Source organism: Schistocerca piceifrons, chromosome 2 (assembly GCF_021461385.2).
Source record: "Schistocerca piceifrons isolate TAMUIC-IGC-003096 chromosome 2, iqSchPice1.1, whole genome shotgun sequence".
In the NCBI taxonomy this organism is placed as follows: domain Eukaryota; kingdom Metazoa; phylum Arthropoda; class Insecta; order Orthoptera; family Acrididae; genus Schistocerca; species Schistocerca piceifrons.
The window spans coordinates 169,671,814-169,693,670 of NC_060139.1; positions in this window are offsets into that span (position 1 = coordinate 169,671,814).

Here is a 21,857-nt window from a genome sequence, read left to right on the forward strand (position 1 = left end):
CGACGCTCACGCCCACACCGAGTGACGCCAGGCGTCATGAGCTGTTCAGTATCAGTCGGTGCAGCGAGCGGGCGGGCGAGCCCTATCGGATCTTCCGCCGTACGCGTCGGAGCAATTGTAAGCGGGAGCTCTCCTGGCGGGTGCCCGGATAGGCAATGGCTGCGTTTGACGGTGGAGTCCGCTGTTCGGTGTAACGGCAGTGGCGTATCGCGGGAGAGTCGCATTACAACGAGGTAAACAAGCTGCGTTTCCTGTTGTCTGGTTTGAAACTGTTGGACTGACTCCACCACCAAAACGTCAGTCGTCCATATGTTGCTACTTCTGCTGTCGTCGCACTGTGACCGCAGGTACTCAAATATCTCCCTCCCCCCCTCCCCCCACCCCCTCGTTTCCTTAAAGAACCCAAGTTCTATGTATAAACCTACAAATGGATGATTAAGTTGCAAATAAGTTAACGTGTCTTCACAATACCCACATGTCAATTATTTCAGTTTTTATTACGTCATACCTCCTGATCTGCGTATCGTACAGTGATAGACTATAATTTGGCAACTTTCCTCTGTCCGTTATTTTATGGATGGTGTCAGCAATAAAACGTTTCGTAAAGGTCTGAAATTAAGTGCAAAGTTTTTTGGAAGTCACTAAGTTCTCTCACTCTTAAATGTTTTAAAAATATAATTTGAGTAATCTGCAACTAGGAATCGGTGTTCTTATCCATTTAATAATGCAGGATTTCCACAAAATCCTACTAAACTGCCTCCGTCCGACCATCGAGTCATCCTCAGCCGACAGGCGTCACAGGAAGCGGATATAGAGAGGCATGGTCTCATCTTATCGGTCTCCCGGATGTTCTCAGTTTTTCGTGCCCGAATGCGCCATTTCTCAATCAATTAGCTCAATGGGCGTCACAACGACTGAGTGGAATCAACGTCGAAACAGCGCTAGACAGACTCTTACTGTTACTCATTACAGTGTTGGCCAAGCTGAACAGCGTCTAACTTCGGTGATCTAACAGGAACCGGTGTTACCTCTGCGGCAAGGCGGTTAGCATTTTACGTCCCACTATCATTTCAAACAGCCATTACGTGCAATCTATTACTGATAGAGAATCTTACGTTCCTGTAAAAGTTTTTTTTTAAATCTATATTTCCAAAATCTTAATAATTGTACAATTTTAACCCACTACCTTATATGATTAGTGGGTCCAGATAATGATACAATGATTACAACTGCAGCTAAATCCTAAATTATATTTAAGTAACTAATTAGCAAAGTAAGCTGCAGAGTAATTGCAATGGGCAAAACTAGTTGATTTTAATTTTATAGGGATTACTTAATAAACCTAACTATTAACTAGTTGCTACTGCCTACAGCGTTACAGATGTGTCAGTCAAATATAAACCTATATGTAGAGCCTTGCTCATTGAGCTAAGCCCAATGAGCGTGCCCCTGACAGTGGGCAGGCCAAGATGTTGGTCGCTGCAGGTTTCTAGAAACTTCGTACCTAAAATCTAAGTCCTACAACTAATTCTATCCTAAAGTCAAGTTCGGTGCTTGTCCTTGATCGGCGGATTCCAGACTGTAGCAGTCGGCCTGTCCACGCTCAGGCGGTATGGGAATAGGGTACCGGACTCAGTAGCTGTTAAGTGTCTCTTAAGTTCTTGTTAGTTTAAGTCTCTCAGATATTCCCTTAAAACTTTTTGTGATACCACGTTTGCCAGTTTGTTGATAGTCTGAAAAGTGTCGTGTTGTCTGAATAAGCTATATGTGTTATGGTGCGGCAGTTGGTCACGTAACATTGAAGCTACATCATTGAAAAGGGGCCGGCCGGTATGGCCGTGCGGTTCTAGGCGCTTCAGTTTGGAAAAGCGCGACCGCTACGGTCGCAGGTTCGAATCCTGCTTCGGGCATGGATGTGTGTGATGTCCTTAAGTTAGTTAGGTTTAAGTAGTTCTAAGGGACTGATGACCACAGATGCTAAGTCCCATAGTGCTCAGAGCCATTTGAACCATTGAAAAGGGGGCATTCGTAAACAACATGGTCACGTGTACCCTCAGGAGCGCCACAGTCACACGCGGGTGTAGCCTTCTTCCCAAATCGACATAAATATGTAGGGTAGGGTCCATGACCAGTGAGAAAGTGGAATAGTCCCCGGGTTGGTTCGAAGTACTTCATTCCCATCCGTTCCCTAATGTCCGGAATAAGATCAAAAGTTCAAAATCCGGTTTCTTCAGCTTCCCGGGATTCCTGTCATAACTGATCTCCTCTTAGTCTGATCTCAACCCTGTTCCCAGCCATGATGCCTATAATCTTTTCTGTTTTCTCTATGTTACCTTTCTTGGTCCAGTACCATACGGCCTGTTCAAAAATTTTGACGTCCAGGGGGCAGAGCCCCATTATGAGTAACAGGGCTCCTCCCGGCGTTGTCCTGTAAGCCCCCACTGATCTGACTATCATATTCCTGTGGACACTTGTCACTGTCATCGCAGGCACAACCCTCGTGAGTCTGTGTGCCCAGACTCCCGAGCCGTAACCCACTATTGATGTAGCGTCTCTCAAAGTCTTCTTTCTAGGAAGTGTCATCTGGTACGCGTGATCCAAATCTGTAACGGAGTACTTCGGAATTTTCGGCGCCAGTATGGGTGGGCACCACCAACAACAAATAAAAGCGTACTGAGGTGGTTCAAAAGCTTCCCCCGTGTGACTCAAGCACGGGTTGACAGAGTGCAAGCTGCAATTCAGTGCACCTCCCAGAAATCCATTCGTCGTACTTCCGAATCGCATCTATAAAGGTCATAAAAGCGAATCTGCCATTACGCCTACGAACTGCAATCATCGAGCAATGCAGCCAAATAGCCTTCCTCTGCGCTACGCAATCGTGTGTTCCATGCTGGTATCCATAGATGCTCAAAACGACTACCGAAAAATGGGGCTATTCAGAAGAAGCAACGTTCGACACTTCTCGACACGTTAATCGCAGTTTCGGAAACCCTCACAACATACATGACACGTCCATGATAGCCCGAAGCCTATCGTGTGTGGCCTAATGCACAATAGGGTGATAAGCCCATTTTTATTCGCAGAGAAATTCATAATGGCAAAGTCTTAGCCTGACATGCTCCAACAGATTCTACTACAAGAGACTGAAGAGCTGCAGCGATCCATCGCTTTCCAGCATGTTGGTGCATCTCCACGTCGGATTTTGAAGGTGCTGGATGTGCCAATTACAGATTGCATGAGAGGTCATGGCTGGTGATGGTCGCATGGTATGGCCCCCGTGGTCTTCTGATGTGACGTCATTAGACGTTTCCTTGTGTGGTTACGTCAGTCAGTGACACTGCTACCCTTAGTACAGGAATCAGTGAAGTAATCAGAAATGCTGATGCTGCAATTTTGACCCGTAAAAGACCAGAACTCAAATATCGCCTCGATGGTCTACAAGCGACAAGTGACGTACACATCCAAGGTCTGGCATAACAGAAAGAAGTAACTTTGAGACCAGCTAAACGTTTCACAGCACAACACGATTCTCCATCTGTAATAGTTACCGAGCTATGATTTCCTAAAATGATTGCGGGACATTATCGGCACACCGTAGTGACTCAGCTGACTTTTTGACTACTCCAAGAAAAGACAAGAGCCCCTAATAATAATTAGGAAGACTCTTGACTTCATCGAGGTATAGGGATTTATACGATCTACATCTGATTTTACGTATATACATACTCCCAAGCCATTATACAATACATGGCCCATTGTACCACTGCTAACAATTCCTTTTCGTGTAGTGCTCGCAGATGAATAAAAGGAAAAACGAGTATATATTTTCTTCCATAGGAGCCCTCACGCGAAATATACACTGATGGCATTAGGCTTAGACTGCAGTCTGTCGCATAGACTGCTTCTCTACACTTTCTCAATAATGTTTCGCACTTCACGCGTTCCCATTTTAGTTCCGAAATATTTCCATAACACTCGCCGGTCTATGGATCATACCGGTAACAAATCTAACAGTATGTCTCGTGATTTCTTCGATGTCTTCCTTTAAACCTGTCAGCTGGGAATCGTAAACACTCGAAAAGCACTCAAAAAGTGGTCGCGTAAGTGTTCTTTACTTTGTCTCCTTTATAGATGAGGTGCACTTTCGTAGAATGTCGACCATTCGCCTTCCCAGCATCCGCCCCAACTTCCTAGTTCGGTTTCATGTCTCTTTGTAACGTTGTTCCTGGATATTTAAGCGACGTGCCTATGCCAAACAGCACAGCACTAATACTATATTCGAATATTCCTTGATGGTTTTCTTATCTGTGTTAAGCTTTTTGCTATTCACCACACCTAATATAGCCCTAAATACCGTCAAATCAGCCTTTAATCTCTTACATTTACTTTTTTTAATGACGACTCTTCCTCTACACTACAGCGTCATCAGCTGTTGAAGAGTGTCGCTCACTCAATTTGCTCGATTGTTTTCCGTATAAGAAACAGTAGCCGTCCTATCACAGCTCCCGGTTCACTCCGTATGACACCTGTGTCTGTTCTATCCCCCTGAATTTCAGATTTTTCCCTCATTTTTGTAAGAGAGACTTTAAAAGTCATATCAAAAACTAAAAAAATAAATAACAAGAAATACAGTCTTCCAAAGCTGTAATACAGGAAATGCAAAGTGACATAAGTAATTTTGAAGGAACTCTTTAATTAACGGAAAACCTGTTTTCCAGCGACACCTATAGTTTTAAGGTATGAAGTCATGAGTTTGGAACTGCTTGCGAATTTCCATGTGTGTCAATAAAATAACTTCATCCAAGCATAAAATTAGTAGCGTACTTTAACTGTGCTTGGAGACTCTGTAGTCATCTATACCTACGTGAATTTAATAATTTTTACGCGGTTAGTGTAGGAGCCGGAGAATTTAAAACGATTTTTTATCACCGCGGAGAATGGAGGGATATACTGACGGCTTGAAAACAGTACTTGTCGAGACGGCGTCGACACGACGGACCTCAAGTGTCAGACGCTAAGCAATTTGAATGAAATTTCAGTGTTTCACAAAGCTAGGCGATACACCAGCAGCACTTAGGCAGAGAGTGACTAGGGAGAGCACCACACTGTCTGGCCCTCTCACCACGGTCGTAGCATTTGAAAATCTAGGATATCGTGTATATTATAGCCTGTAGAATAATGAAACCTTGGAGAACCATTCCAGTAATTATTCACCAGTCATGGAATCGTCGCTGCAGTAGATCCTTGCTGAATGGACTATGTGAGTTTGCTGGTGTTACTTCCACTTTTTTTCAGAATATGGATTACACAATATGTGATGTATTGAACCTATTTTTACAGTCGCACAGTAGTTAAAATTTAATGATACTAGCATCGCTGTTATTGTGATATCAGTTAGTCAGAAATATAAGAGATTCAGTTACGACAGCATCATACTGAAATTACTACTTGACATGTGGAGGAACGCATTTATGGGGGAACGTCAACACATTGTCCTTTTAACCAGTTCCTCGCCTTTCAAGTGGTATCAGTACGTCACAATCATAACTGAATCTGCCATATTCCTTAACACTGATCACTTCCAGTGCCTGCGATAATTTTAATATTTTATAATGGTCAAGACGGTAAGAATTTTGACTTTCTACAAGTTAATATCTCCTTCTATACTTGTAACTCTAATATAATTCAAGCTACAGACGTAATTTTGAAATTATTTCTTTTGCAGCTGATACCAAAGTTTTCAATTTTTGGAACAGGTAAATTTTACCTAAAAATCAGTCAGTCACGTGTTTGTTCCGAATTGTACAACAATGGCTCAAAGAAACTAAAGTGTTTCGTTCCTTTCATTGTGTCGCCACTGATTTTCTTATTTGACTGGTTGTTACGTGGGTATCGAAATGTCTTCGTAACTTCCCCTTTTGTGTTGTTTAGCACTTATATAATATATGCATCTGGGAGGATTTTCCCTGTTGAGAGAAATTTGGTTTCAAAATCATTAATTTTGAATCCCCTGTTTGTACTCTTATATTCTAGTGTTCCCTTCTTGTTTGTCTTTTTTGCCGTCGTACTAAGTTCCATTCGGCGTTTAATCCATGTGACTATGACGATCAACTAAAACTAATTCTTATACAGTTTGAATACTAATTGCCGTATAGCATGAAGTGTGACACCATTAACAGACGTGGAAGACGTTGAAATAACGCTCAGTATTTTGTGCATCAGTTATTCCTGGTATAAAACCGTACGAGCATCTGCCACTGGATGCAACCTCTGCATACCTTATATCTTTAAAAACAGTGCTTGTCCATTGCGGAAAATGGAAACACATTAGAATGAGGCAGGCATCCTAGAAGTGCAGCTATTCATAGTTATTATTTAAGGGTTGTCTACCATAGGGAAGTTGTATAGCTATACGGAACTCAGAATAAAAGCCAGATTTGAAAAACAAAACTACTAATTAATGTAATCAAGTGAACAAGCGGCAATGAATAATTCATGGCAGTGTAGCAAACTAAAATAAAATGACTCTAAATGTTGTTGGACTCGGATTTAATTTGAAGACTGTAGGAACCTAACTCTATAAGTATATCCACATCTAGATAGTTTTCAAATGCAAGTTAAATGAGACAATTATTTACTATAGATAACTGAGTATGTGGCATGCATATACAGTTCGAGTGCTCAGAAAATGAATTACGATAACCTAACATACTTCAACTTCAAGTTCAGCAACTGATTAGCACCAGCTGGGAAGTGAATATATTTTAAAATGCAAGTTGTTTCCAGGGCCCCTCAATTCCCCTGCTCCGCTTGGAGGTGAGGTTGAAAGCTGCTACCAGTGTAACACATGAATATGTACCCTTTTCTAGATAAAAAAAAAAGAGGAAGTGGCAGGAACTACCCACTCACACCTTGCGAAAGCATCATTACAATTTACGAGGTTGGTACCACGTCCGGTGGTGGGAGAGTTCCTTTGGATTGCACAGTCCGTTGTTTTGTGGGGAATCAACGAACTTGCTGACGTCAGAGAAGCGTAGGCGGCCTCGTGTTTGATGTAAGGACAGAAAGCTAAATTCCCTGGAACAGCCTCTGGGAGAAGCTGTGGCGACCAGTGACATCCGGCCTGTGGCAAAGGGATTAGCACTAGGAACAGAACCTTTTCCGTGAAAACTAGTGGTCACACATAAGGAGCTCGTTCCCTGAAATTGATACATGATAAACTTTCTGCCGACCTCATGGTGCTGCCAAGCTCTGGGGATCCGATCCCTTCTGGCGAGAGACTGAATAATTGCTTCTCCCAGCAAAATGAACCAAGCTCAGACAATTAATTATCACTTAATCGTGACAAAGCAAAAATAAAATCAAAAAGCGATATTTGACAGTCAAATCACTAATTTCTTGTCTTATACTTTTATGGATATTAAATTATGTATCCGACAATCTGACTTTTCTAAAGCCTTTGAACCTATTATTGCTAATATCCCCCGATAAAATCTTCCAAATCAAAGATAGATTCCTTTCTCACACAAACGAAGAAATTGATGGTTGTTACAAGATTATATCGTCTCATCGTAATGTCTCTTTTAATTTTTGTGTATATTATCGTATTCAACATTTTAGAACTCCAAGACGAAGACTATCATGAGATAGTATTTAAACGATAACCTGTTTGGGGCTGCCTAAAGCCTTCAGTCACTGTAAGCATATTGTACGCTACTCTTTAATATTCGTTAAAATAACACCACCTTAAGGAACGTGACCAGATAGGTCAGTGTTACGGCACCCTCAGTCGGTACAGCGTCCTCAAACGAACTCGGTGTCTAAGGCCGGAATGTGAGTGAGTTTGAACGGAGCAGAGTGACAGGTCTCCAGGAACCGAGTTTATCGAATTGTGACCCTGTGGCTTGTAGGGGGCATGCTGCTATTAAAAAGATTCTTGTGCGGAACAAGCGGATGTACTGGAGCGTTCAACCGGTGTGGATATGTCTGCGTCGATGGCACGACGCCGTCTGATGAGAGATGGACTGGTGGCACGCATGCCATTGCGTCGGCTTCCACTCACCAGAAACTACAAGAGCCTCAGATGGCAGTGGGTACGTGAATGCAGTCACTGGCGTGCTGAATGATAAAATGTACTGTTTACGGAAGTGTTCTGCTTCAAGTCGTTCCAGAGTGATGAACGTGTAAGTGTTAGACGCTATCGTGATGAGAGAAATCATCCAGACTGCATTGTTCAGCAGCATGGCGGAAAGGCTTCAAGTTTGACAGCGCCATACGCTATAAAACGTGACTTGACCCGTTACGCTTTGAGGCCTGTCCAAACAACAATAATCAAACAAAATGTCATATTTCTGCAAGACGATGTCCAGCCACATTTGGTGAGTAGTGTGCAAGCCTTCCTCGAAGAACGACGCGTACTTTTATTTCCCTAACCTGCCCGTTCGCCAGACATGCACCTATCATACACTACTGGGATAACACCAGTTGGCCATTTTTTCGTTCTGGTCCTCCTGCAAACACTATCGATGCTTTTTGGACATGCCAACAAATTGCATGATAGTGAGTTCCCAGCAACATTCAGTGATTCCATGCAACGACATCATTACTTCACATAGTGACTTCACACTGCACAGTATTCTCAGGAGGAAAGTCTAAACACAATTCCGCAATTTTAATCACCTTTCCATTTTTATGTCTGTAATCGGAAAAATAAATTTTATTGTAATCAAGTCACTTTCTTGATGCTGCAATTTTCACAAAACGGCAGTGTACTTGAACAGATTGAAGTACATTTTCTAAACATTATGAACGCAGCAGTTTGGATGTAATCTTACACGAGAAAACCGGCAACTAACTCAACTTACAGCTGTGAAAATACATGGTGTATACAAGACGTAACTATTTGTTCCTGGGGTGAATTCATTGCTAATCTTTAATTTCCAAATGGTTCAAATGGCTCTGAGCACTATGGGACTTAACTTCTGAGGTCATCAGTCCCCTGTAACTTAGAACTAATTAAACCTAACTAACCTAAGGACATCACACATGTCCATGCCCGAGTTAGGATTCGAACCTGCGACCGTAGCGGTCATGCGGTTCCAGGCTGTCGCGCCTAGAACCACTCGGCCACTCCGGTCGGCGTTTAATTTCCAAGGCACTATTTGTGTAAATGAGTTCCCACAACATAAGAAGGCAGGAGATATCATAGTTCAGTACTACATAGATACTGAAGGTGCCGTAATGTTCAAACAAACTCCTGAATCGATAACTTTTTTTTCTGACGTCTTATGAAAAGTTATCAGAGATGAGGACAATGAACTTTTATGGGATGAGAATGAAATTACTGATACAACGGTGATTTGTTCCAGTGATACACCAATTTTTAGCTTCACATAGTGCCATTTCTAGAGCTAATTTATGAAACAGAGTCTCCAAGATTTTGTATAACAGGAGACAAGACTCTAAACTTGCCTAGAAGTGGTGGATCAACGTTTTGTGATCATTTAAGGTGAACACTAGTATGATTTCCTGTATAAGATCACAGTCTATTTTTTTTATTTTTTGTTATTTCCGATCGGGCACTCTGTTGTCAACATGCGCAAGTTACGTTCTCTGATATTCCTTTAGTAGCATTTACACTTCAGTTTGCAGTACAGTCGAATTTGTACACGATGAGACACTAACATTTATCTCGCGCAGCAGGAGGAAAAGTCGTTGTTCATGGTATCGAACAATACGTATTTCACTGAGCACAGGGAACAGGTCAAAGAAATGTTTTTAATTTACATTTGGAGTCCAAGAGCACAACAGTTGAAACTGAGGAGAACGTTATACGTGTCATTTCCTAGGAATGAAGCTGAAGGTAGAGAAAAAGGATCATGCGGCTACTAAGGCAGGAGAAATTGTTACTTAGTAATACGAGCAATATCATTCTTTTGTGCCATAGCAGTAGAGGGGACCTTTCCGGAGAGCACGTGCCTGAAGGGTAATCACTTGTTTGCTCTGAGTGCGACACAAATACGGCGAACTATTTTTATGGATGGCAGCAGTGATTCATTACGTCATAAAACTTGTGGAAGTACAAAAATTCATCTCCGGGCGTGATCGCGCCAACAGGACATGGAGAACTTAGGAGTTTTACGACCTAACTATAATAATTCTCAAGAATTTCCTTGTCATAATCTTCAGGTTACTGCCCCGTCAAGAGTTGCACCGAAACTTAATATATTAAGTTATATTGCTTCATAAAGAAGTATTAAAGCTCGGTAATGTGTTTAAGGCGGATTTACTTTAATTTAACCTGCTTCCACCAGAAGGAGCTTAGAGTCTACTCGTCACGCGGGTAATTGGTCATAAAAATGGTCGAATCTAGTAGTAATACGTGCGCAAGCATCACTGGTCAGTTTTCGTTCTTGGCTGAGGTTCTAAATTGGCGAAAATTTTGAGCTAAGAGATTTTCCCTGACATCTTCGAAAGATGTGGCTATCACACTATTCGTATAAGCAGTAAAAAGTTCGCTTAACGCAACATCATTTGGTAATTTTCCCACAGAAAGGGAAGCGTTTAATACTAATATTTAGTGTAGTATTTGTAAATAATAAGATTAAGTATTAAACTGAACGTTTTTATAACAAAATGAAACACACTACAGTGAAGTGTGTGTGATTTCTACATGTTCCAATATATTATCACTGAGTTCGGTGCTCGAGTCAGGAATCTTACCTTAATGTCAGCAAGTTCCATTTTTATAACAGCTTGATACAACCGAAATAATTTGTTAAGCGAGTTTTGGACAGCTTTAGTGAGTCATCTGCATCAAAGGAGAACAGTCTACACATAATATGAGTATAATAACTGTAAACAGTTCCTCGCGAAACATTTTTCATACATAACAATCCACACAAAATATACCTACAAAAATTATTAAACCGTGGGTTCCGAATTTCAGTTACGAATCATTCTGAAAAGTTCTATGCAAGTATAATACAGACATCCAAACAATGTTTGAAAGTATATGCGACACTCATCGGTGAAGAGAACGTGATGACAATCCTGAGCGGTCCATTCGGCATGTTGTTGGGCACATCTGTACCGTGCTGCATGGTATCGTGGTTGCAAAGATGGACCTCGCCATGGACGTCGGGAGTGAAGCTGCGCATCATTCAGCCCATTGCGCACAGTTTGAGTCGTAACACAACGTCCTGTGGCTGCACGACGAGCATTATTCAACATGGTGGCGTTGCTGATAGGGTTCGACAGAGCCATAATCCGTAGGTAGCGGTCATCCACTGCAGTAGTAGCCCTTGGGCGGCCTGCGCGAGTCATGTCATCGACAGTTCCTGTCTCTCTGTATCTTCTCCACGTCCGAACATCATCGCTTTGGGTCACTCCGAGACGCCTGGACACTTCCCTTGTTGCGAGCCCTTCCTGGCACAAGACGACAACGCGGACGCGATCGAAACGCGGTATTGACTAGGCATGATTGAACTACAGAAGATACGAGCCGTGTATCTCCTTCCTGGTGGAATGACTGGAACAGATCGGCTGTCGGACCCCCTCCGTCTAATAGGCGCTATTCATGCATGGTTGTTCACATCTTTGGGTGGGTTTAGTGACGTCTCTGAACAGTCAAAGGGACTGCGTCTGTGATACAATATCCACAGTCAACTTCTATCTTCAGGAGTTCTGGGACCCGGAGTGATGCAAAACTCTTCTTCATTTGTGTATGTGTTATGACAAACCTGCTCTTGTCATCCAATACAAAATTCTTAATATACCTGGTAAAAACCCTAGCACTGTAACATGACTGGTTTATTGATCCATCAAATACAGAATGATGGAGCAAAGTGCGCTTATCGGGTTATAAGTACAACCATGGCATGCATTGTTAATTAAATCGGTCCCCCCCTCTTTTTTTAACACCAAGAGAGAAAACTTAACTGCTGAAACTAAACAACACGACATAATTGATAAATATTTAGTCTATATGGCTTTTTAATAACTCTTCCATTTCAAGGTAACAAAGCTGTTCTGCACTCTCTTGTTATTAAAATTGAGTACTTGATTCTAGAATACGGGGTGTGCTACACTCTGTAACAATAGTTTAGGACCTAAAGACGATTACTAGAACAATAGAAACCGGTCATACCATTTTATAAAATTGGGATCTACAGAAATACAGGTTATATTGATAATCACATTTTCTTAAGAATGGTAAGCAGTTTCTACTACACTGTAGTGTAATCAGTATCAAAGCATGGATGTTTATAGGAAAATTAAGACTGTCCGTTGGAATAGTAGCCCCCAGTGTATATGTAGTAGTGTGAGATACACTATAGTGTTAGATGTAGTCAGATGATATCGCATTTTATTTCAATAGTAAAGTATAGAAGAAGACACGGTGTCTCTAAGGAGAGCTGCCTGTTGATGCGAAGGACAGAAAAAACCTTTGACGCCTACACTTCCGGGTCTGCCAGCCAATCATGCCATACGGCTTTACTCTACCACTCAGCTTTGGAAACATATTTCTTACACATACACCTCGCCAAATGAACACAACGAGAAAATCAGAGAACTTGCAGTTCACACAGAATTTTAAAGACTGTCATCCTTCTCACGTACCATTCGCGAACGGAACGGTAAAGAGGGAAGCGGGAGTTGAACCACAGATTGCTTCTCACCATAATGTGTCGGGCGTAGTACAAGTATACATGTAGATGTAGAGGGGGACGAAGCGACTGTGTGGTCTAGTGAGGTAAGATTTCGGCAACCTGTTATGGGATCTGATAGCGGAGTTGGACGTTCTACTCTGGAGTGTGTGACCTACCTTACGAGCAGTGAGTAGCGTGGAAAGGTGGTGCAGTGTGTATCTGAGCAGGTGGGAGAGACATACACACGCCGGCGAGCTCAAAGTTAGCGCTAAGCGTGCATAGCAACCATGGACATGTTAATTATTTCCCCCGACCCAAGTAATATGCACCTCAGCAGGATCACCCGTAAAGCTCCCTCTGTTTAAAAGTCATGCCGGGACTTCCATTACTCAACTGCCTGAGCAGTTACATTTATAATAAATGGCGGATTGCTTGAGTGGACAAACTTTTTCCGAGAATATGATTCCTGTGTTAGAAGAAACCCCGACACAAGAACCACCATTCCTTTCTCCCTTCAGAACATGTATGTTGCCACCACGACCGGTTGGTATCGTTGATTATTTCTCGAATGCGTGTATTTTCGTCTCAAGCATGGACATATTTATGCTGGGTGAAACCGAACCCAACAGAAAATTTTTTTGAGAATCTTAAGAGATACTTTATGAGTATTTGAGTGCTACGGACCCGTGATCTCTGGTGGCTCGTTAAAGGGTAATGATTCCTTCGATAAATAGCGTCAGTTACCCTTATTTATTTTAAAATATATTCACACCGATGAGTCAGCCTCTACAACCAGCTTATCGAGGAAAGATCCGTAGTTGTATGTGTACAGATGCAAAATCAATGTGATGTGGTTGCTGTCCTTGCGGAAACATGTTAGTACAGCGTCAAGGTGGCACTCTTAAATTGCATTTACGGGGAATACATTGAGCATCACTTCATCAGTAAACCAATCCGTACTGCGGTGTGTCATTGTTAACGTACCATTTACCTGAGAAAAGAACCCGTGGTCAAATCTGGCTGTACCCAATTCAAGCTTGAGGGCGGAGAGTAATGTTGGCGTTACTGATGTCAACGGCAAGTACAACGAGTGAACGAAACAGCTGTCTTTCCAAACAAGACATTCAAAGAATACGGGTGACATTTTCAATGCTTTGGAGTAATTTTTAGTGCAATACAGGTATCAAAATAGAAGGGGGTTAAAACTCAGCGGAAATCCAATAACGAGACACTGCAGACCCTCTTTCCATTTTGTTTTCTTTTTTCAGTAATCTGTGATCTGACAAGTTGATCCGAGCCGCCACGAAATTCTTTCCGGTACCAACCTCTTTTTCGCAGAGTAGCTCTCGCTTCCAAAGACCTCAGTTATTTGTTGGATGAATTTCAATCTCTCCATTCCACTACAGTTTATATCCTCTACAGCTCCCTCTGCTACCATGGAAGTTGTTCCCTGATCTCCTAACAGACGTCCAGTCGATTTGACCTTTCTTCTAGTCACTGACTTCCATACGTTTCTTTCTTCCCCGATTATGCAGAGAACGCCCTTGTTACTTACGTTATCAGTGCACTTAATTTTCCACATTCTTCTGTAGCATCATATCTCGAACTTTTCGATTCTCTTTTGTTTAGGTTTTCTCACAGTCTGTGATTCACTACCAGTCAGTAATGTGCTGCAAACGTATATTCTCAGAAATTTTGGCCCTAAATTAATGCCCATGCGAGATGTTAATAGACTTCTTTTGGCCAGCCTGTCTTAGTCTGTTTTGTATGCCTTTGTTCTTTCGTCAGTCTTGTGACGCACTCTGACTGAGGATGGCTGGGCGATACGTTGCCGAAATATCAGTGGAGAAAATTTTGTTTGCGCGACTGCATGCCTGAACTATTCATTACACCCCGAGAAGTTGAAAATGCACAAACCTAAAACTGATTGTTTCATCGATAACTGCCGTCAAAATTGGAACTAAATCTTTTTCTAGTTCCTAATTAAAACATTACAGTATCCACCAAGTTTAGCTGCCATTTGCACTGGACCTCTGTGAGTAGTTGTACTCTATTGTAACCACCTAGTACGTCGTAGACATTTGGAGCACAGTTCTTCATTTGTTATACCCGTACTGAAGTGTAAATCCTAAAAGTAGAGTGGTTCAAAGTTGATACATTATTTAATTTGTCCTAATTTTTCTTGGATAATGAATAGCCGCTCCATCTGCTAAAATACTCCTTATTTTTGTCTATAACCCGTTTCGGTTTTCATACTGATTTTCTAGTGGATTTGAAGTGACTCTGTAAATGCATGACAGAATGGATTTTAATTAATTTGCATAACAACACATGAAAATTTATGTACACATGTACAGAAAAAGGGAAAGAACAGAAACTAATCCGAGCAGCTTTTTATATAACCGTAATATGCTCATTGTTCCTACAGCCTTACTGAGCACATCAGTTTTAAATCCCTTTGACTTCTATTTTCGTAATAATTCGTCACTTCTTCACCACAGCTTCGTGTAAGGTTTTACTGCCTTTTCGTCCACTGTGTGGAACAAAATTGTACCTTGATACACTTTTCATACTTTCTAATTTAACGGGCCCTCTTACAGAATTTTACTTTACTGGGTTGTTGCATGCATGGCTTTCCAGCGTCTTCTCGTAAGTTTGCCGGCCGGTGTGGCTGTGCGGTTCTAGGCGCTTCAGTCTGAAACCGCGTGACCGCTACGGTCGCAGGTTCGAATCCTGCCTCGGGCATGGATGTGTGTGATGTCCTTAGTTAGGTTTAAGTAGATCTAAGTTCTAGGGGACTGATAACCACAGATGTTAAGTCCCATAGTGCTCAGAGCCATTTGAACCATTTGAACCATCTTCCCGTAAGTTTACAATAGGTACACATAACGGAGCGTTTAAATGTCAATAGAATAGTCTCCTTCACTGTTTACAACACTCTGACAGCACTGGGGTAACTTTTAGATTCCACGACTGTACAAATCAGGTGGTTTGGAGGCGAATAATTCATTGAGCCACGTTTGAGCGCGTTTTCATCCGGAGAGTAGGTTCCGTGAAGGTTGTTAGATAGAGAGCGGGAGAGGTGAAAATCTGAGGGTGCAAGATGAAGTGGATAGGGTGCGTGCGCAGTGACTTCCCAAAGGAACTCTTGTATGTTGTTTCGTGTGAGTCCAGCAGAAAGCAGGAGGGGCTTATTATGGAATGGCATCATTTCACGCAGTCTTTCTGGTCGTTTTTCTTGGCCTGCGTCTGCAAGACATGTAAGTTGCGGTCAATAGATAAGGGCAGTGACGGTTACACCTCGGGGAAGCAATTCGTAGTACACGACATCGTCGCTGTTCTATCAGATAACATTATCTTCGTTGACACGCACTGGTCTTTGTATTGGGAGTCGGTGCTTTGTTTGGGCTCGATCATTAATTTCTTTTCTTTACGTTAGCATGAAGACATTTCTCGCCACCAGTAACGATGCAGGATACGAGTGTTTGGTGTTGTTCACCAGTCAATTGCTTACAAGGAAGTAGAGATGCCCATGTGGACACCCATTGATTTTTGTGATTTTGGCACATCACCCTTTCATGCAAATGTTGGACGATGGTGAAATGATCACAGTTCATCTCATTTACCAGTTCTCGAGTATACTGTCGTGGATCATTTTGCTTTAAACGATCTTCATCAAATCCCCAACGTCTTCCTGAACGGGAAGAGTCACTAACGTCAAAACGACTCTCCTTACAACTAGAAACACATTTTCTTGCTATGCTCTCTCCAGTGGCATTGTCCCTATAAACGGCGCAAATATTTCTCGCTGCCTCCGCTGCCGTCGCCTTTCTGTTGAACTCAAACTGAAGAATATATCGGAAACGTTCCCATTTCTCCACTTCATTTTCACTATCTCCAAATGACAGGGTTACAATATGTAAACGGATAACAACAGCGAACTGATAATAAAAAATGACAATCGATAAGTAAACCCATAACAAACGAAATATCAACATACAAAACAAAAGCGCTATAATTTTCTATACCAACCTAAAACTTCCTTTCTCGATTTTTAAACTATGACGTTCATCTTATATATACAGCAAGTTCTTAAAAATGTGAAAACATGGATATGTACCTAGGACCAAAAATTCTACAGTAATCGCAAAGCTCTGCAATCGAGGAAAGCTTACCTGTACTGTTTTTAATCGTCTACCTCCTACATTATTACTCAGCTATATGCCAAAAAGCGTAGTCAAACTCAGCAGAAGTATTACCTATTTACAAGTAAAAATATTTTGAAATAGAAGCTTTTGACAATTAGCACAAATTTCTATTTTCAAGACAGGGGAAATTGGTAAGACATTAAAGACACCAGTTCATTCCCGAATATCACATTTTTCATTGCAGGAGGCATTTCGATCCTGGATGCAAGATGGTGCACGACCGACGAAGTATAGTTTAACCATTTACATGTTACGTAATTATTTTAAAAATATACAGATTTTTTCTCACCGTGAAATTAAAAAATTAGCAGCGTCTTCCATCGCAGAAATTATAAAGGGGTTGAACTCTTTATTCATAATATAACAAGACAATTTCTTCTTGTTTCGACTTGATGAAAAAGTTCCTTACGATACATCCTTCTTAGAATGCACAAAACAATGGTTTCGTCAACGATCAGCACCTAGCCAATAAAAAGTTGGAAGCAATCCACTAAAACATGCAGCGTGCTTATTAAGTGCTGGAGAAAATTGTCAACACATAACGCAGGCAGCGTTCTTATTAAGTGTTGCAGAATATTGTCAACAAAAACGGGAAGTAGTAGTAGTACGTGTTTCAGGTAGTATTTCAATACCGTTTTATGTTTCCAGAACGTGGAAAAGATCCTCTGATAACGAATAATGACTTTTAACTGAAGTCGTTTCTCATATATACTATACAACTGTGCGCAGCATTGTCATAGCGCTATTAGAGTTAATATGAAAAGTTTAAAATAATAAAGTTTGTGATTAATTCACTACCTCTGTACAACATTTTTGGCTTAAGAAGTAAAAGAGATATTTTTCTTCGGAATATCGGAGTTGAGTGGCGCCCCTTTCTGTTGTACTGTAGGGTACACAAGTAGTTATTTCCTGCAGTAGGACCATGCTGTAACGAAACAAAAAGAATCAAGCTTCAGAAATAGGTATCATCCTAATAAGCATACATGTGCTCAACAGAAACTACATGTCTCACGAATGTAGAGAGTTATTCATGTTTTCCACTGATAAGCCGTAGTAGCGTTAAAATATACTGATCTTTCCCCTCGACTGGAAAGATTAAATATCGAATTCCAATAGTTTCAGAAGTTGCTAGTTATGTGCTAATTATGTCACGGGTGACAGACGTCTTGGAGTTGCAACTGAGGGTGAGCCAGGACACAACTAACAAAAGAACGTTAAGGATTATTTTCAGGTTTTAACCCCTGGTGTAGAGGTAGCATCTTCGATTAGGTACTGTCTTTCATTAGTAATCAGAACGTCTAGAGTTCCGCGTCTGAGCCTAGCTCCTACTACAATTACCAATAAAAACATCAGCAATAGCGGCCCAAGACTTCCTGCATAAGAAGACGCGCTCGTTCTCCCTGCAACCTCGTCTGAGAGGGATGAGGGGCAAACACACGTTCAGGGTACTCCCTTGCTCTTGGTTTGGGATACTGCCCCCCGTAATGACCAACAGCATGGAGACGCAGAAGGCAATGGAAACTACTGCATTAAAGACATATAAGATGTATCCAGAGGATATGTGGTCTGTAATTCGAGAAGTGTCATGATTATCTCTCCACTGGCAAAAGATTCCGGTTTAATCCCGCATTCAGATCTCTGGGACAGGAATGTAAGGAATAGGTTACCATGAGAAAAAGATAGAATAACCAACTAAAGGTTAACACTTTGAGTCGGAGCATGCTATGTCACAAGTTTAAACGTGGTAGGGAAGCTAGAAAATATGAAAACGAAAATGGAAAGACCTAACCTAGATATAGCAGAGGTCAGTGAAGTGAAATGGATAGAAGATGAGGATATCGGATCAGCAGAAAATCGTATAACGGAAGTACGAGTCATTATAAATAGGAAGGCAAAACAAAGAATGAGGAACTGTGCACAAATCACTGATAAGGTTCTTCCTATCAGATTCTAAAGCAAACAAAAGCCGACATCAATAGTTCAGATATATATGTCGGCTTCGGAAGCATAAGATGAAGAGAAAAGTAAAGTGTACGAGGAGAGAAATGGGCAATTCAGTATGTAAAGGAATATGAAAATCTATTAGTTATGGGAAACTGGATCGCTTTGGTAGGGACAGAAGTAGAACAAAGAGCTACGAAAGAAAATAGTAGTAGTAGGTAGTAGGAATGAGACGGAAGGAAGACTGAGTTTTGGAAAAAAAAATGCTAGTGATTGTGAATACTCTCTCCAAGAATCACGAGAGGAAGAAGTGTACTTGGAACAGAACCCGGACACATGGGATTACATCATAGTCACACAAAGTTTCTCAAAACAGATATTGGATTGTGTGAAGAAATAGGAAAAGAAATGATCGTCAGGAGGACTCATATAGCAACACAAAAAAGCGGCAATATTAAAATTGCAATGGGAATTACACTGTAAAACGCAGGGGAGAGATAGATAGAAAGAGTACACTGAAGGCCCCTATGAGGGGGAGGAATTGTATGGTGAATTGACAGAAGAAGAGATTGGAGTCGATAAGAAAGACCAAAGGAGACCCAATATTAGAGCTGCCGTTTAAAACAGCTTCGAAAGACGTGAGATCAAATAAGCCAGAACTGACGCATAACATTCCATCGGAATTTCTCGTATCATTGAGGGGAAGTGGCAGCTAAAGGACTATTCAGGTTGGCGTGCAGAATCTATAACATGGACAAAATCCCATCAGATCGTAGTAAAAATGTAATCTAAACAATTCCGGACATAGCAATGGCAGATAAGTGCGAGAACTATTGCACAAGATCATTAGCTCCTGCATTCAAGTTGGTAACAGGAATAATATGCAAAAAAGAGGAAAAGGAAATTGATGATATGTTAGATGACGATCAGTTTGGCTTCAGGAAAGGTAAAGGCACCAGAGAGACAGTTTTGAAGTTGAGCTTCATACATTCATAGGATGTTCGAAATTCAGAGAGAAATAAGTTACTCTTATTTCTGTACGGAACGACGGGTAAGATATAGAACCCAGAGGGGGCAATAAGACCAAGATCGAATTCCTGGGACTAAAAAGTGTGTAACACAGAGGTGCAATCTTTCGCCTCTACTGTTCAGTCCATACATAGAAGAAGCAATGACGAACATAGAAGAAAGGTTCAAGGATGGAACTAAAATTTAGGGAGCAAGTACATTAATGAAATGATCGCTGATGACAGTGCTAACCTCAGTGACGACAAAGAAGAATTACAGAATATGTTGAATGGAACAAACAGACTAATGAGTAAAGAAAATGGATTGAGAGTAAACTGAAGGAAGACTAACGCAATGAGAAATAGCAGAAATCACTTTTGCGAGACGGTTAACATCAACGTTAGTGATCACGGACTAGACGAATTGGACTAAAACTGCTACCTTGGAACCACAGGGTGTCCTAAGACCTTAAACATAGGGCGCACTGTATATCCGATAAAGATAATTTGCAAGAAGAACTTACATACCTCAAGAGCATTGTTAAAATGGAATAGATTTTCTTCCTTCAGATCTTGTGCGTTTTTGCCCTATGTGGGTGCTCTTTAAGCGAAGATAGGGCGTATTCTTGAGAAACACTGTGTTAAGGTGATCTTCCGCCCCAGCCTCCCCCCCCCCCCCCACGCAGAATGCAGCTTTACTCGGCTCTGTGAAAAACGATTTACAGATTCGTAAAGCGGGTGTGTCTCAGATTCTTTGTGGAAATTGTGAGAAGTCGTACATAGGTCAAACAACACGCACCGTTCGTAATAGATGTGTGGAGCATCGAAGATACACAACGCTTATTACAGCCCGACAAGACAGTTGTGGCCGAACATTGTATTGATACAGGGCATTCCATGAATTACAGTGAAGATTTTAACATCCACCTCTCCCTTTTAGGAATCTGTCTTGAAGGAAGCTATAGAGATTAGATTAGCTAATAATTTAATGAATAGAGATAATGGTTTTAATTTGGACAATGCATGGAATACGGGGGTAATTAAACTGCATGGTGTCACCGCCGCCGCCGATCATACAATGATAAGAGAATCGAAAGTCTGTACGCCTTCGCCACAGGCGTATTTCTTTGCCGCCGACCAGCACCTGTGACCCGCATGCGCAGTACCACCGCAGTGGAGCATGTAAGGCCGAGCTTGGCATCTTGTCGTCAGTCTTGTGAGTCACTCTGAGGATAGCCGGACGATACGCGGCAGAAACATCAGTGGAGGAAATTTTATTTGCGCAGCTGTATGCCCGAAATTTAATGGACTATAGTTCTCAGATTATATTTTTTATTTCAAAGGCATGTAATCGGTCTTTTAAATTCGCTCAAAATAACCGGTATATGAAGTAATTGATTTTAGATTTTTTAATTCCTATTATTTCCCGTAGTCAACGTAGAAATAGAACAATGATTGAAATATTTTTCTCTCTTTTAGTTTCAAAATAATACATTAAACTGGCAAATACAAGAAAATTTAGTCCGTCCGCAGTTCGCTGCTTTTCTCGACAAGTGATAAGAGGCTGGCACCTGCAAAAGATCACCAATGCACTCCTATTTCTTCAAATTTTTTGGAACTCTTCTCAAAAATCATGTTTTACTCGCGTATCATGATACTATATGGACATTAAGAATAGTCAGTGCTAAGGGGTTGAAAGTTTACCGTCTTACCTCCTTGCCTAGGGACGCCAGACGAAAGTTGATGTCAAGCCCTGAATCAAAATTGCGCAACGGATAACTGGGGAGGGGAGCTTGAGGGCGCTACCTAGAGAGCGTGTTCTTTCTGTACGTTACTAGGCAAGGGGCTGGAGGGCTCACACGCTGATGTGTGGGTCCCTGCATTCTATAGCTTTTATTTTAAATAAATTCCATTAACTTGTCTTCTTTGTGGTTCTTAAAGTATGTTAAAGATTGATGACAGTTGATTTCCTATTTATTTTGAGCATTATCACACGACTTTACACCGATTGCAGCAATTGTTTCAGTTTACAGATATTACAAATTTTCAAC